Here is a 17,193-nt window from a genome sequence, read left to right as displayed (position 1 = left end):
CAGAGCTTTTCTAACGTTTTCATTCAGTTACTTCTGTTTAAGAGCGGCATATAGGCAGGACTAACTACAGTAGCACATAAATGTTTTTAAACTGTTAATATAGTATTTTGTAAAATACACATTCAGCTTCGTCGCTGTTCAGAAGCTTAAATCGCGCTACGTTTAACCGGTAGCACCGCAGTTTCCGCCTTCTTTTGACAGATCTGTTAAGGTGATTGGCTGCAGTAAAAAATAATGGACAGCTTGGTCTGTCTGAGGATTGGCTTAATAAAAAGTGATTGAAAACGAAAGTGTAGTATCTGATTGGCTGCAGTCGAAAATGATTGACACATGCTCCGCCTTTAAGCCACGCCCACTGGGGCTCCGGTCTGCAGCACCCTTTTCGACGACGCGGCACAGTCCGCTAACTGCCCTGTACATTGTTTACATCCGTTCAGAGGCGGAGCTAAGACATGATGCTGACAAAGTGGGCGGGACTGGGCGGCATGACGCTAACAAAGTGGGCGGAGCTAGACGCACTGGACGTCCAACTCCGCCTTCCTGCAGGCTACCTCTCAAAATAACCGGAAAGCAGGAAAAATGAGCCGAGGATACAATAGCAGCACTACTATGGAGACGAAATGATTCTGTTCAAAACCAATCGGCGTCAAGTTAAGGAAAACGCATCGATACGTAAGTGATGATGAAAGGATGTAGGACTATCACCCTGAAAGCACCCTGAGACAAATATTGTAGCAGTGTAAATGCGTTAGTCTCTCTAGGGCGTTTTCACACCTGTAGTTCGTTTCTCTGGTCCGAATCAGTTGATGAGTTCGTTTACTTGGAGCGTTTTCTCCCTCTGTTTAGTCTGGTTTCACACAGGCATAAATGTAAACGCACCAAAATGCGCACCAATAAACACGCCAGCAGGCTGTGTCCTGTGATTGGTCAGAGCGTGGTCTGGCGTGGAAGTAAATATACATATACAAAAAACGTAAATATAGCGAGAAGATTCTGTGTTCCAGCGCATATATGTATTTTTACACTGAACGCTGAAACGTTGCGCTTTTAAACATAGCGTTTCTATGTGCAGCGCAGATGTAAATATAGTAAACAGAGTCACGCGGCTGTGAGCAGTGAATGCAGCGCAGATGGCGCGCGCATGGACACAGCGTTTGTTCACATCTGTGGTAATTAGCGTTATCTGGCTAAAATATCAGTTTAGACTGCGTCTCATCAGCCGTTTAGCTCAAATAAATGGACTATATTTAATAGCTGGGTCGGATCGAGACTGGATCACGTTCTCACCAAAGCGAACCGCTCCAGAGTTCGTTTGGTACCGGACCGAGACCACCTCCTCTAGCTGGTCTCGGTCCGGTTCTTTTGATCCGCACCCGAGTGCGATTACAGTTTTCACACCTGCTCAATCGAACCGCACTAAAGTTACAAACGGACCAGAGTTCGTTTTAACCGGACCAAACAGTGCTGGTGTGAAAACGCCCTAACTCTATCCAGACAGGATTAGTTTTAGGGGGCGTCTGTAAAAAATATTTCACACTACTCAATGATAAAACTTTTGCATCCGAACTGCAATTGAAAAAACAGAAGGATCAGTTTTTTTTAGGCTTTCTCAGTCATGTAACATGGCTTTCAATAGCTCCTCCATTTCCACTCCCTGTTGTGTTTGTGGATCTCCGTGGAATCGTGCACCCAAAGTGTAATGGCAGTGGACAAATAGCTATTTTATTGAATGTGAGGTGATGAAAATCCGAGACTCAAGAAGAGTCTGGACAGGACTAAAATTTCTGTTCAGCAAAAAACAGTCTGTAATTCAGCCTGTGATTTTTTGAGAAAAACAAATACATGGTCGTTCTGTACAGGAATAAAATCACAGAGGACCCCGTATGAAAGAGAAAATTACACCAGAAACCACCAAAACCCTCCCAATTAAACCAAAATGCCTGTAATAACTGCTGATCCACACACTAATTGGATGTCACTCTGTTAAAGCACAGACAGATGGGTGCATTTACATTGTATCAGATTATTTTAAATGCTTCTAGGTGCATTTAGACTTGCAGTGTTATGAGGCTTGACCTTATCAAGATATAATTACTGCTTTTTTTAAATTATTAAATACTGATATTTAAAAAAAAGGTGAAGTGACTAGGTGTAAAAAAGGGTTTGTCATCCTATTGTGTTAGTTGTGTGTAGTTGTATATAGTGTGTGTTTTAGAAATGCATCCTTAATCTTCCCAACAGTTATTATGGAATAAATGACACTACAATATAGACTTTTAGAAAAATTATAGGTCTTAAATTGTTTAAATTTAAGTTATAATCTTCTTTTGTATTTTATTCTGTGCATAAACCCAGAGGATACACAAATTAAATAAAACCATTACTGATGGTCAATGATGGTTTGGAGAGCCGTGTTATCTATATATACAAGAAAATATAAAATAATAGGAATATGAATTAAACTACAATATTAGAGCAAAAAGTTCCCTGCTATGCAAGTGCTGTGCTCATATTAGTGCCCAGTGATATTATACATAAATAAATAATATAGTGTACAGCCTTGAAGCTGAATACACCTGATAAATGTGAACTGCTCAAATATGGCAAATTGAGCTGCCGGTCTGAAAAGAGCTTTATCCATGTATAAAGCCATGATCAGGCACCTAATTTTCCAATATATATATATATATATATATATATATATATATATATATATATATATATATATATATATATATATATATATATAAATGTAATGGCTTATATAGCCTCAGCACCAGCAGATGGGAGTATACATCTGTATAATATCTGTGATCTCACCAACTGTAACAGCAGCAATATAGTAACACAGTTTATATATATATATATATATATATATATATATATATATATATATATATATATATATATATATATATATAGTGTCACACACTCCCCAACTGAGAGCAGGGGAGTGTGTGTATGGTAATGATGGTGAAATCTATGATCTAGCAGCAGCACTCAGGTGGATAAATAAGTGCCTCGTAAAACACCTCAGGCATGACAGCAAGTCTATCATAACTCATCCTCTAGCAGTGACTCAATCTCTCTCCCTCTTCCTCCATATCTTTGTATTTCTCTCTCTTTCTCTCTGTAACTAAACGCTCCCTGCCTCGTTTAGAGCGATATAGTCTTAGAATAACTGATTAACAGATCATTGCTGTGTTGTGTTTGTGTGTTGTCATATATACCAGGGTTCCTGTAGGTTAAATTAAAATCCAGGTAATTAAGGTCTTAAATTTCCTTAATTAACTGTAAATTTGCTGTAGATATAATTTTTTGGGGGGGATACACAGTGGCCCTCAGTAAACATCCAATCTGGGGGGGAACTAAGGTTAGCAGCGAGCTAGCTAACATTAGTGGTGAGCTATATAACATACTAACATTAGCGTAGAGTTAGCTATGTTACCAGGGTGAGAATTAAGGTTAGCAGAAAGCTAGTTAACATACTAATGTTAGCTTTGAGAGAGCTACATTACCAGGAAGAGAATTAAGGTTAGTGATGTGTTAGCTATGTTACCAGGAAGAGAATTAAGGTTAGCAGAAAGATAGATAACATACTAATGTTAGCTTTGATTTAGCTACGTTACCAGGAAGAGAATTAAGGTTAGTGGTGTGTTAGCTATGTTACCGGGGAGATAACTAAAATTAGCAGAAAGCTAGTTAACATACTAAAGTTAGCTTTGAGTTAGCTACGTTACCAGGAAGAGAATTAAGGTTAGTGGTGTTAGCTATGTTACTGGGGAGAGAACTAAGATTAGCATCAAGTTAACTACGTTAACTAAATAGAACTAAGGCTAACAGAGAGCTAGCTAACATTAGCAGCAAGCTAGTAATATACTAACTTTGGTGGCGAGTTAGCTATGATACCGGGGAGAGAACTTAATGGAGAGCTATCAAAGAATAGCGGTGAGTTGGCTCGCATACTAACTTATATGTTATATTGGCTCTGTTTTGTATCATAATGGAACAAAAAAATATATATATATTTTAATAACAAATGGAAAACAACAAGTTTATTTATGACTACATTTTTGGGTCTTAAATTTTATTTATTGAGGTCTTAAAAAGCATAAAATTGTACATTTAAAATGGTGCAAGATATACAGTGCTGATGTACAGGCCTTCACACTCCTCTAGGCTGTTTTCTAGGCCTGGGTGTGTTCAGTGATGCTGCTGCTGTGCTGTAACTGCAGGTCAGCACCAGACGGAGCCAGAGCTCCAGGTATCTGTGGCAGCTGACTCACAGGACTCCTGAGTCTGCAGTGAGTTTAAACAGCAGAGAGAAACACAGCTTTAAATAAATCATTATATTGGAAGGAATTTGTTCACAGCTTTGCTCCTCCCTTAGCTGTGTGTTTGCTCTAGTGCACCAAACTAATTCATATTCTCTCCTCTCTGACGTAAAACCAATCTGTAGCAGTGTGTGTAGAGGGTTTAAATCCTCCAAAACAAGCAAATTCAAGCTTTTTTTTAAAAAGAGGAAGCTATAAAATGCTGTAAAATCTGCTTTACTTCATAATTTAACTCATCATTTATATTCAGTGTAATATGGTGGTGGGAATGGATTTTACATGCAGAACAGTGTTCAAGTGGTATGTTGATTGTTTGATTCATTGTTAGTATGTTAGTAAAGGATAAGGATGTGTTCATATTAGGGTTGTCAATCATTTTGAAGAAAGAAAACTAAGTAATCGCACAATTTTCTGTGATTAACGACATTTTTTCTTCTTCAAATGTAACTTTTCATTAAAAAGATATTTAAAAATGTAAAATAAAACAATTATTAATGTAAGATAATCCTAGTGGAAGTTTATTTATATTAAAACATGTTTTATTAATTGTTTCTTTTTAACTTTGAATACAGATTGTTCATTGTGAAGTGTTCAAGTATGTGAAGTATCAGTTAAATAAAAAAAATGCAAAATATGAAAAATTTTAAAGAAATTCCGTCTCTTTAAGAGATAAACGGGTGGACTTAACAGACAGTAGAGGAAAACATTTATGGTTTTATGCTATTAAGGTTATGCAGGGTTTTGGAATGTTATAGTTATGCATTTAAAAACCTTTAAGCAATAGTGGGAAAAATAACACAGTTTAGCACAAATGTAAAGATCCAAAACATGATCACTTCTCTAGTTTTTAAAAAGAACAACAAGGCCAAAATAGAGAGTATTTTAGATTGTGGAGTCTGAATTGGTTTGTGGATGCCAGTGTTTGCCAAACTTAGCATGTTTCTTTAGTATCTAATGACGCATTCTGATATTTTTTTTTGGTTGGTACTAGCGGTGGAAATCAATTTATGCTGATATATATATATATATATATATATATATATATATATATATATATATATATATATATATATATATATATATATAATGCATCCCCCTGTATAGTTTCTTTAAAGTGCTCACTTTAGGCACAGTACACACAGGCACGTTTCATAGTATTTAATGATATAGTGGTGCCCTTTGCACCAGCTCATTTTCACCTCCAGGCTGTGTGAATAAACACGGCCTGTGCAGAAAAGTGTCACCTTCAGTGGAGAGGGATGGAGTCCACAGGGAGCTCAGACACGCCTAGGCTGTACAGCACCATCTCTCTCCCTCTCTTTCTCCTCCTTCTCTCCTATTTAATCCCCCCTTTCTCGTTCCACATCTGTGATTACAGGTAACCCCTCCGTGCTGGGCTTTATCCTGCCTTCACCCCAGCGTCCGCTCGCTTTTCCTGCGAGCACTGCAGCTGAGACCGGCTCTACCCAAAGGTGATTAATCCAGCTTAGGCATCCTGCTCCTTCTTCACGTTGTTCAGCAGGATGATGAATATTTTAGTGCATCCCGAAAATTGTGCATTTGAAATTGTACACCCTCACTGCTTCCTGCTTAAAGCTCACAGCAGAACTGCAGTTAAGACGTTTCTCACAAATACAGAGAACCCAGGCTGAGTGTGCTCTGTTACAGTGCAGAGGGTGAGGGTTATACAGATATACTAGATATACTATAACACTACATTTCTAATGGTGTAGATTGCACAAAGTACCCATTATTTAATGTCAAGGCCACATTTTACCTTATTTTATACATAGAAATAAAAGGCTGTATATAAGCCTAGCATTTAAATTAGTTCTGATTTAGTTTAATCAGAAAAGCTCTGCATATGCTTAGCATAAAGGAATCTGTGGTTTATATATTTGGTTATGATTTTTTCTAACACTGATGCTGATGCTTTATACAACAACTGCATGAAATGTAGCACTTCTGTCCATAGTGTTTTAAATCAGCATTATGAGACATTCTATATTAACATATTTAAACTGAATCTATTGCTGATTTTCTGGGCCTGGCACATTACTTACTGCACCATCCCAGCTAAAAAAGAACGTTATAAGAACACTTAGCAATGTTTTTGTAAAGTTCCAGGAAGGTTAGCCTGTAATGTTACAGAAATAATGTTTCTGTAATCATGTGACATAATAACAGTTTGCATTTTTCACGTAATGTTCACAGCTAGACGAATACAAACATTCTGTAAACGTTAAAAGTAACATTCCCTAAACAAAAACTAAACATAAAATTTATTGACACAAGTGAGGTTGCAGCAATGTTACGTTAAAAACATGAAGTAAAATAAATAGTAGTGTTTTTATGAAGTTTTTTTTTTTTAAAACATTTACATTAAAACATTAAATGTATCACCTTGATTACAGTATCACAATATATGACAATATTTTGAATAACAACCTATGTATTGTATCACCAAAAGAGAAGTATAGTCACAAAATAGAACTACTTCACTACTGTACTTAAGTACTAAAATGCTGTATCTGTATCTAGTATTTTTTTTTATTTCACTACGGTACTTAAGTGCTAAAATGCTGTATTTGTATCTACTGTAGTATTATTTTTTCATACATCCCTTTTACTTTGTAACATATTTTACTTTAATAATGTTAGGAATCCTTCGAAACCCACATTATCACTAGAGCTGTGCGTTACTGCAAAATTTTATATCGATTTGGTAAGGAAATGTACATTTCTAGCTCATAGTCTCACAATATTCATGTTTATCTGCTACGGTGAGCTCATTCAATTCTATTGACTGTACTTCTTTACAGTCACTAGACAATTCTAGGTGCCTGCATTTGCACATGTGTGTCATCAGTGTGTAACTCAATTAATTCACTGGAAGCAATGTCCATAAACATTTGTACATATAGCATAGCATATAGTGTCTGCATATTTTGTATTGTGTTGGATTTGCTGATTTAGTCATTTCTTATTCTAATCAACAGTCAGTGGGTGAGACTAAGCATGGTTTATCACATGGTTCTATACCATGCAGTTACAGATGCAGTGTTGCTAACCCAGCCGTTTAAACTGTTTCAACCATATTGCTAAAAGTATTTTTTGCAAAGGGCTGAGTTTGTATGTGTGTGTGTGTGTGTCTGTGGTAGCAGTGCTGGTGCAAGAGTCACCTCAGAGCCCTGCCCAGATAACTTGGCAGATGTGTGGGGCGGTGCAGGGCAGAGCAGCTGCTGGCTCTAAATCTGGCACTGGATCTTCTTCATTGCCTTTGGCTTCCTGTGGAGTGCAATGTCAGCCACGCTGGAGTAATCAGTCATTATCCACCGAGCACTTCCCTCATGCTGCACACTCCAGCTGGATACCTGTGTGTGTGTGTGGGCGGAGTGTTGTGCTATAAGAATGCACTGTACTGTGAATATCTTCCAAAGCAGCCGAGGTTAGCAAAAATAACCTGGGATGAGTTGCCAAAAATGTGTTACTTAATCTGATTCCAAATGATGTGATAAATGTGATCATGAGGAAGTGATCTGCTCCACATGACTGTGAGGGAATGCTATAAACTCTGAGCTTCTGTAATTGTGTGACGGTCAACAGTAGGCCGCCTTATAAGATACTAAATATATTTTTATATGAGCTAGCCCAAAATAAAAAGACATAACACACACAAGACATCCAAGTTGGGTTTAAAAGGGACTACAGTTAGCATCACAGGCTTTCATGAGTCTAAGCCCAATTAAAAGACCTATATCATACATTTACCTTCTTCTCCTTCCTTGAGGCCAACTCATAATTTGTGAGTGGTTTTATATATTAAAAATAATATTTTTTTTACACAGTCATATAGCAACATGTATTTAGCCTGTCTTATGTTTCCTGTACTGTATTCCTACACTGCAAATAAACTCAATCTTCATATTTATTGGAGGAAGCATGTTCTAGTCTTCCCCCTCCTGGTGTAGGGGCATTACTATTGATGGGGGAGTCCGAATGAATGGGTTGGGTAATTGGCTGTGTAAGTTGGGAAGAAAATAGAAAAAAAAGAAATAAAATTATAAAAAGAAAACACCTAAATCTTAGCAAGTGAATTTATCTCATTTCAAGGTAATCAATCTTATTTTTTTTGCTTTGATAATTATTTATAATTGTCTTATTAATAATTGTCTTATTAATAATTGTCTTATTAATTATATATAAATTGTCTTATTAAGCATTGTGTAAGTGTAAGATTGTTTTACTTATTTTAGGAAACAAATCGTATAATTTGAACTCGAAATAAATACAAAAAGTCACCGGTCAAGTTATTCTGATTCTTGCGTGCACATTTAAGACAAAATGTTGTGCCTGATTTTAGTCTTGCATGACTCATTTTGATTATTTTAAGAAATTTGCTCACCCCATTGGCTTATTATTTTGGCTTAATTTAAGCATTTTCCTAGTTTTTGCCAATGAATTTTTTTGCAGTGTAAAACTAGTATTTGGTCACTGTTATGCAAAAACATGATTTCCCCTTTTTTGCTGTTTTTCACATTTTGATGTTTTTTATCTGGCAGTTCTTTACATTTGCATCCAGATTTCATGATATATGGACCAATGGAAGTGCTCCAAAACTATTTGGAATTAAATATTTTATATTGACTTCCAAGTTGAGGTTATTTATTTTTTTCTGTAAATTTGCCATTCTGGAGATTTTTCTCACACATTTTTGAATGACAGTGACGATATGTAATTTACCTATATATTGTCTGGCTTAACTGTAGCACAGGTCACTTAAAAAGCACTAGATATAAGTCTTATGACATTACCGGGGATATTCACAGTTGAATTAAATCTAGGCTGAAGATTTGAATATGTATAGATGCGCTGATTTGTGACATCCCAAAAGCAATAATTAAAACATTGTTCATGCAGATTAATGTGTAAATATGTATAGTATATTTAATGTCATTCCACATGCTTCTTTTACTTCAGATGCCGAGCGAAAAATACTAATTGTCACCTAATTTACCTGTTACAGTACTGTGCAAAATATTTATTTGCTTAATTTGTATGGGAACAAATAAACATTAAAACCTAAAATGTGGCATTTAAAGATAATTTTGCTCAATAAAACATCCACTTAGAAAGTCTGAAAAGGGGTTTCCAAACAGTATGCAGGGTAACAGCACCAGTATGGGCAGGGTTCTTAAGTACAGTACAATGGAACATCTAGAAAAGCTGAAACTCCTGTAAAATGAGTCAAGTCATCGCTTACGTGAGCTGTGGTTCCCCATATTAGAGATTTGATTGGTTTGTAGAAAGACGTGCGTCAGACGGCAGCATGATGTCAATTCGGCAAGTTTCCTTTCCAGGTGTTGTGCCAAATTCTGCCTCTCTTCCAAACTGCAAGGTCATAAACACTTCAAGTTCATGTGCGGCATGCAGCAGAGGGAGTGTAATGGATTTCCCTCAGATTCTTTTTATTTCTGCTTATAAATAAGGGTTGTTCTATAGATACAATGGAAAGAGGAATCACCAGCGTAATCTGTTGCTGCCATACTCCTGTATGATGTGTGTAAATGTGAAAGGAAATCAGCTTTTGGCACAACACTAGCACTTTTTCTTCTTCTAGTGTTTAGGTAGTAACAGTATCCTGCCTTAACTGTACAATATGTATTTGGTCCAAAAGTGTTTTTTGCACAGCAAAAGACCAAGACCACCTTATGTGGTTGGACCAAATTTTTGTCTTTTGGTCTGGACTGTGGTTTATGGCCTACTTCACACTTACTATATTGGTTTAGACCAAACAAGCAACCTTTAAAAAGTAACCTCACTCTTTTTTTTAGCTCCACTTATCCAACCACATTGTTAAAGCTAGCTGTATGGTCTCAGCACTAATGTGAATGTGTGGAGATAAGGCTGGGCTGGATGAATGTGTTTTTTAATAGACCTCCTAGGCTGCCAATGGAAGCACAGAGAGCAAAGAAAACTGCACTGACCTATTTCATCTCCATATGGGCCTTGAGGATACATGTGACCTCCAACACCAAAGACCTACCTGCATCTTTCTTTCCAATACCTACAGCATCACTATCTCTCCCCCCTTCCCTCTTTCCCCACTCACAACAGATTGCTTGAAAATGGAGCATGACGCTCATACAATCTGCGCAGACCTCATTTTCAGACGCAGGTTTATAGCCGAGTCGCCTCCATGGCTGGGAGGTGGATAGAGCGGCGCTGGCCGTCTTGAGCTTGATTAAGCCGTGGCCTTGATGTGCTGACGCTGCGGAAGTGCTTTTCCACAGCGGGGCCTCGGCCTTGACCTGGCTAACAGTAGCCGGAGTAAATAAATGGCTGTATTAGAGCTGTCACAGAGAAGGAGCCCTGTGGAGGTGAGCAGGAGCTGAGGAAGGCTGGAAAGATGGCCTGTCTGAGCTCAGCCCTCAATGTGCCGCCCTGCTGTCTGATGGATGAGAGAGGAAACGCAGTCGTTACATGGATCAGCTCAGTCAACCTGTGCTTTCATTGATCCTGGGCCAGAAATGGCAGCCCAAATGAAAGTTTCCTTTCTTTTTTGGACTAAAAGTGCATAGTATATGACACAGTATCCTACAAAAGTGAGTTTATCCCTTACATTTCTGCAAATATGCATTAATGTATAAATAGCTGGCAGCTACCACAGTGAACATGTCTAAATTGTGGCCAATTGTGTTGTTCCTCCCTGGTGTCAGGTGTCCCCTTAGAGTTACAAGGGTTCAGGTATGAATGGGGAGCCGAGCTGTTACATTTGGTGTTTTTGGTACAGTTTTCTCATATGGATATTTAACATGGCACCTCATGTCAAAGAACTCTCTGAAGATGTGAGAAAAATAATTGTTTTCCACAAAGATGACCTAGGTTATAGGAAGGTTGGCAACACCCTGAAACGGAGTTAAAGTACCATGACCAAGGTCATACAGCTGTTTTTTGAGAGCCATATCATCTGCTGGTGATGGTCCACTGTGTTGTATCAAGTCCAAAGTCAGTGCAGTGTTTTCCCAGAAAATTCTACAGCACATCATGCTTCCCTCTCCTGACAACTTTTATGGAGATGCGGATTTCATGTTCCAGCAGGACTTATCACACTGCCAAAAGTACCAATTAGTCTTATATATTATTCTATTTTTTTTTTGAGATTTCTGATTTTTTCGTTTTTATTAATAATATTTATAATAATAATTTTATTTATAATCATGAACTGAATTACTGAAATAAAGTAACTTTTCAATTATATTTAAATTTTTTGAGATGCACTAGTATGTCTATACTTTGAACTCCACTTCAGATAAGTTGGATGTTGAGCAAAACACTTTGAAACTAAAAGTATGCTTTTCCAAAATACAGTGTGTGGGGGTGTGTGTGTGGGTGGGCATGGCTGTGAAAAATTAGTCAATATTGTCCTCAGCACAACCGGCTCCATATTAATATTCAGGAGACATTCTGCAATTTTATGGCAGCAGCCAGTCCAGAGGGGGGACTTCACAAAACTTTGAGGAGTGGAATACACAAGCAGTGCGTGATCTGATCCGTGACTGCACTGCGGTCTGGGTCTGCTGACGAGGAGCGTGAGCTGTCTGACTGGTTACAGCAGTGCTCAGGTATTAGCAGTAGTAAGTGTGTGGGTGTAGGGGGTGTGAGGTCCTGCAGAAGATGTGTGTTCTGTATATCAGCAGTAGCGTAGCCGTCTTTACTGCAGTGCCCCTTTGGCTCTTAAACACGATTGATCACATTGAAGGTCAGATCTGCTCTGGAGCTCACATGCACATGGGATGCATTCTTGTGATCGTGGGGCAAACCAGCTTAGATGACCATTAGAGCCTAGTGCACCCAGTGTGTAACAAGATAGGGTTGTTAAATACTACACTTATCGTCAAACAGAGACTTTCACAAAGAAGGAATAAACCTACAAGAATGAACTTAATGGGTGAATTAGGATGGCAGGGGGGTATCTTCAGTGATGAGTCCTGTATTTGCCTTGGTGGAGGCAACCAACAAATCTGTGTGTGGAGACACCGTGGTCAGTACCATCATAATGGATTTGTTGTCATGGGTAACAGATGTTTGGTATTGTGGTGTGGGGTGCAATTTCATACAGTACCACCTTAGGTCTTTATTATAGTCACATTTACAATCCAAAGTTACATTAATGAGGTCCTGCTAACAGTGGCCCCACATTTTCTAAATGTACCCTCTGGTGCACTATTCCAACAGGACAATGCTCGTCCACATACTGCTGCCACAATTACTATACCATGGCCAACCACATTGATAGACTTGGCAATGTTTGGAATGCACTATCAAGACACTATGTTTGGGATGTGTTGCACAGGAAACCATTAGCATGTTGAGCTACACAATACCGTTGTAAAGTATGTCTAGCTGTAAATTTTTAAGATTTTATTGTTCCTGGTAATCTTAATCTTCCATCCACAAAACATTGCAATTTGACACTTCCTTCTAGTTGTAACTGTTTTTTTTTATTATTTCTAATTTTCTCCCCATTTAACTAGAAAAATGGTCCCACCCATTCAGTTGCTACTCAGCTCTATATCCCCCCATCACAAGTGATGCCACAACACAAGAAGGGTAAAAACCTTGCACACGCCTCCTCCGACACATGTGAAATCAGCCACCGCCTGATACGGTTCTGATACGTCAGCTCACAGACACCTTGTGCTGATCAACATCACCCTAAGAGTGATGAGGTAAAAAGAGCGCTATCTACCCAGAGAGCTAGGCCAATTGTGCTCTCTCTGGGCTCTGGCAGCTGATGGCAAGCTGCATGAGAAGGATTCAAACCAGCAATAGAGGGCAAATAGACTTTAGACTGCTGGACTACTCGGCGCCCCCATGCAACTATTTTTTGAAGACATGTATATGTTAGTGATTGATGGGAGCAAGCAGAGTTAAACGTTTTTTTTTTTGTTTATTTCTAATTTTCTTTCATTTTACTCCCAATTTAGCAAGGCAAATTTTCCCTAGTTAGTATATCCCCCATCACAAATGTCTCCACATGTCTCCTCGGACACGTGAAGTCAGCCATTGCCTCTTTTCAAACTGCTGCTGATGCAGTATTGCCAAGTAGCATCAAAGTGCGCTCAGAGAAAAGTGCAGCGACTCTGTTCGGATACAACAATTAACAGACTCCTTGTGCTGATAAACATCACCCTAAGAGTGATGAGGTAAAAAGAGCGCTATCTACCCACTCAGAGAGAGCAAGGCCAGTTGTACACTCTCAGGGCTCTGGCAGCTGATGGCAAGCTGCATGAGAAGGATTCGAACCAACAATAGAGGGCAAATAGGCAAAACTTTCCAACGCTGGACCACTCGGCACCCCTATGCAATTATTTTTTGAAGACATGTGGATGTCAGTGATTGATGCGACCAGGGAGGGTTAAACATGGCCCGGTTTAGGGTTGTTCACTGAATACATGGCCTAGATGGAACCTAAATTGCACTATATCACTCAAAGCACAGAAATACAATAAAAATATAGACATTACAGGTATCTGTTATAGTACATTTGAGTGCTCAATCACGCTGTAATTTTACAGTCAGCCACTGTGGGGTAGTAGCATTCAAGCAAGAGCTCCTCAAGACCTGGCTGAACATTGTAGTGGGCAGCAGCAGCAGTCGAGCTGGGCAGTTGACTGGGTGCAGAAATGAGCTGAGCTGTCTTCTTTTCCTCCAGCAACATCACTTTTCCGTCGCTCTCCCTCTCTTGCGTTTCTCTTTCGTACTGTTTTTTTCCCTAACGCATCTTTTTCCTCCCATCACCTGATGACATCAGCGTCTCCCACCCTCAGACCCATTCAGTCTTCTCCTCTCCAGTTCAATATACATTAATGCTTCATTTGTACTAAAGCTCTCTCAGTGGAGTCAGCCTTTAAAACGAGTGTCGTTTAGATTCATTTCTCAGATTTTTCTTCAATAGCTCAGATATCAATCTGAATTGGTTTTGGATGAAACATGTTAATATGCTAATAACTCCTCCTTGTGATAGCAATGCTTTTTGCCCCCTCTTTCTCTTCTCTTTCGTCTGTCACAGATGCTCTCACATGTTTCTTTCTTCTCTTATTAGTTGTTTTTATTTTGCTATTTTTTAAACCAGCTAAATGATGCAAATGTTATGCACAATAAAAAAACTAGGCAGAAAAATAAAAGTGAAAAAAATAATCTTGTTTCCATCCATGATGTGTGCACCGGCAGTAAAACAACCAGAATGGAGAGATTTAATTCAGTCTTTGCTCTTATAAGAATCATCTTTACAGATCTTTACTTTATACTTCACCTACTAGACTTTTCCATATCATCCTACATACAACATTCTGCACCCTGTACTTCCCACACAAGTCATTCTGTACCTGCACTTATTGGACTATTTCCTCACTTCCACACACACACACTCTAGATATCTGCACATCTATACAGCATTGTATATTTATATATTCAGTCTTACTTAACATATTTCTGTGCAATACCATATGTCAGTATGTCTATAGTGTAAGTTATTGTGTGCATTGTTATTGTGTGTATTGTGTACATTGTGTGTATTGTAAAGTTATCTGTATATTCTATTTTATTTTATTATTCTACGTGTTGTAAATACTGTTCCCTGCGCAATTGTTGGAAGCTGCACCCTAGTGTTTCACTCACATGTACACCTGTACTCTGTGACGTGACAGTGAAATCTTGAATCTTGACATTTTCAGTGTGCTTTTATAGCCGTCACTGGTTAGGATGAGCAGTGGCCTAATGAATGAGGCGTGAAATCTCCATGCTACCCTGTCGACCACCAAAAACATCTGGGAACACAAATACACCAGACAGTTTTAGGAGAACAATGCAGAGACATTTTTTTAATGTTGTTTTTAATTTTTAAAATGCTCTTTCTGCTGAGCGGCCGTGCTGGATGATCTTTCTTTCTTTCTTTTCTCTCTCTTTCAGAAAACGAGGGTCAGGTGAGGAGAAAACTAGTTAAAGTAGGGTGAAAGCAGTTAACGCTGTAAATTTGGAACTGTTGTCTACTGAGAGCTGCTGTGGGTTTATTATTCAGCAAGCCTCGTGTCTGCACTCCGCATATATCCTCGCTGACAGGGAGGAACGCCTGCTCCTGAAAACGGTTCTCACACACTGAGACAAACACTGACAGCCGCTGAAGACTCTGAAGACGTGTCGGAAACTCGGATTGAGCTTTTCTGCTTATAAATTTTGGAGCTTTCCAGGGAAAATAAACTTTTCTGTACAGATAAATGTACCTGCACTGTGACTCTTTGCAGTCACACTGATCCAGTTTGGTTAGGCATCTTCTGGAAAATTACGAGACATAAAATTGTACAAATTGAAATCAGAAAAGGTTGGGACAGTGTGGGAAAAATGCAAATAAATAATAAAAACATTGTTTCTGAAGATTGTTCTTAATCCCATAAACTGTTTTGTTTTTGTCTTATACCCTCAATCTCAGGTTAGAGTCAAGCTTGATCGATTTCAATGCTTCTGTCTGAGGTAATGTTAATTAAAAACTGAACTTTTGTTCTATATATTGTTTACTGTGATATTTTAGAAAATATATAATAAAATATATTTAATAATAGATATTGCATACGATTAAAAACAATGAATGAACATATTTCTCTTTTTATGTTTATAGGATGAAAAATATTACAAATGTGTTTGCTACATTTTTTTTATTTCAAAACTTTCCACACAATCTCTATCGGGTTAGGACACCAGTCCAGTAACCGTACCGTCTTCTTCCACAGCCATGTCTTTCTAACGTGTGCAGCATGTGGTTTTGCATTGTCTTGTTGAAAACTGTGTGTATGTCCTTGAAGAACGATATGTTGCTAAAATATATCAAAAGACTTTTCTGCATTAATTCTGCAGAAGTACATCACAGAAGTACACTGATACCAACCCTATACCATAAAATACACTAGATTTTGGACTTGTTGCTGTTAATTAACACTTTGGATTTTCTGTTTTGTTCTCTGATCAGAGACCACAGTGTCCATTTTTTTCAAAAGAAGATATGGAATTCTAATTTCTCTGACCACAGTCCTTTTTTTTTTTTTTTTTTTTTTAATGTGTGATGGTCCATCCTAGATGCCTCAGAGCCCAGAGAAGTTGAAACTGCTTCTGTACATGGTGGTCGTGGCTGGGCCCTGTCCCAATTTGGAATGTGTTTTGTGTGCTTTAAATGCAGAAATTAATGTATACCGTATTTTTCACACTATAAGGTGCACTTAAAAAACTTTAATTTTCTTAAAAATTGTAGGTGCACCTTACAGTGCGAAAAATACAGTAATATAAAATGAAGATGACCAGAGAAACATAACATATGGTATCTTGAGTTCAAACTGTATGCAGTGAAATAAAAGTCAAAGTAAATGTTAGAAACACTGACATAACACTGATCCCATACTGTCTCAACTTTTTTTTTTTTTTTCGGGATGTATATTTTAATATAATACAACTGTAATTTGATTGTATTTTTATTAGACATGATAAATTATTTACACAGTAGCAGAATACAGACAAAAATAGACTTTAGAATTTAGAAAATTATTGCATATTATTATTGTATTTTATTATAATCAATTACAGTTTATTCCAACATTTAAAAATCAATGCAGTTTAACTGACACTCCTACTGCGGAAAAACAAAACTGCTAATGCTGGGCTTCCAGCTTGTGCTGTAAGCGTGCCTGAACTCCCCAGCCACTACAAATTTTTCCTGATTCTTCTTCTCTATTAGCAGATCAGAGGGAGTGTGTGGTGTAGCATGGCTGGGTCTGCAGTATGTGGGTTAATAGCTCATGTTCTGTAGCTG

General features: G+C 38.0%; 1 long non-coding RNA gene across 1 annotated transcript; it reads left to right on the top strand.

The window, feature by feature from the left end:
- The first annotated feature begins 568 nt into the window (after positions 1 to 568).
- LOC111193232 (uncharacterized) lies at positions 569 to 15,915 on the top strand. Its single transcript, XR_002650368.2, has 3 exons — positions 569 to 672; positions 5,713 to 5,806; positions 15,309 to 15,915. It is a non-coding gene; the product is annotated as an uncharacterized LOC111193232 (long non-coding RNA).
- Positions 15,916 to 17,193: the final 1,278 nt, after the last annotated feature.

The sequence above is a fragment of the Astyanax mexicanus genome, chromosome 14 (genome assembly GCF_023375975.1).
Source record: "Astyanax mexicanus isolate ESR-SI-001 chromosome 14, AstMex3_surface, whole genome shotgun sequence".
Classification (NCBI taxonomy): Eukaryota; Metazoa; Chordata; class Actinopteri; order Characiformes; family Acestrorhamphidae; genus Astyanax; species Astyanax mexicanus.
Note: the sequence above shows the minus strand (reverse complement) of the source record. Positions and strands in the feature narration are given on the sequence as shown.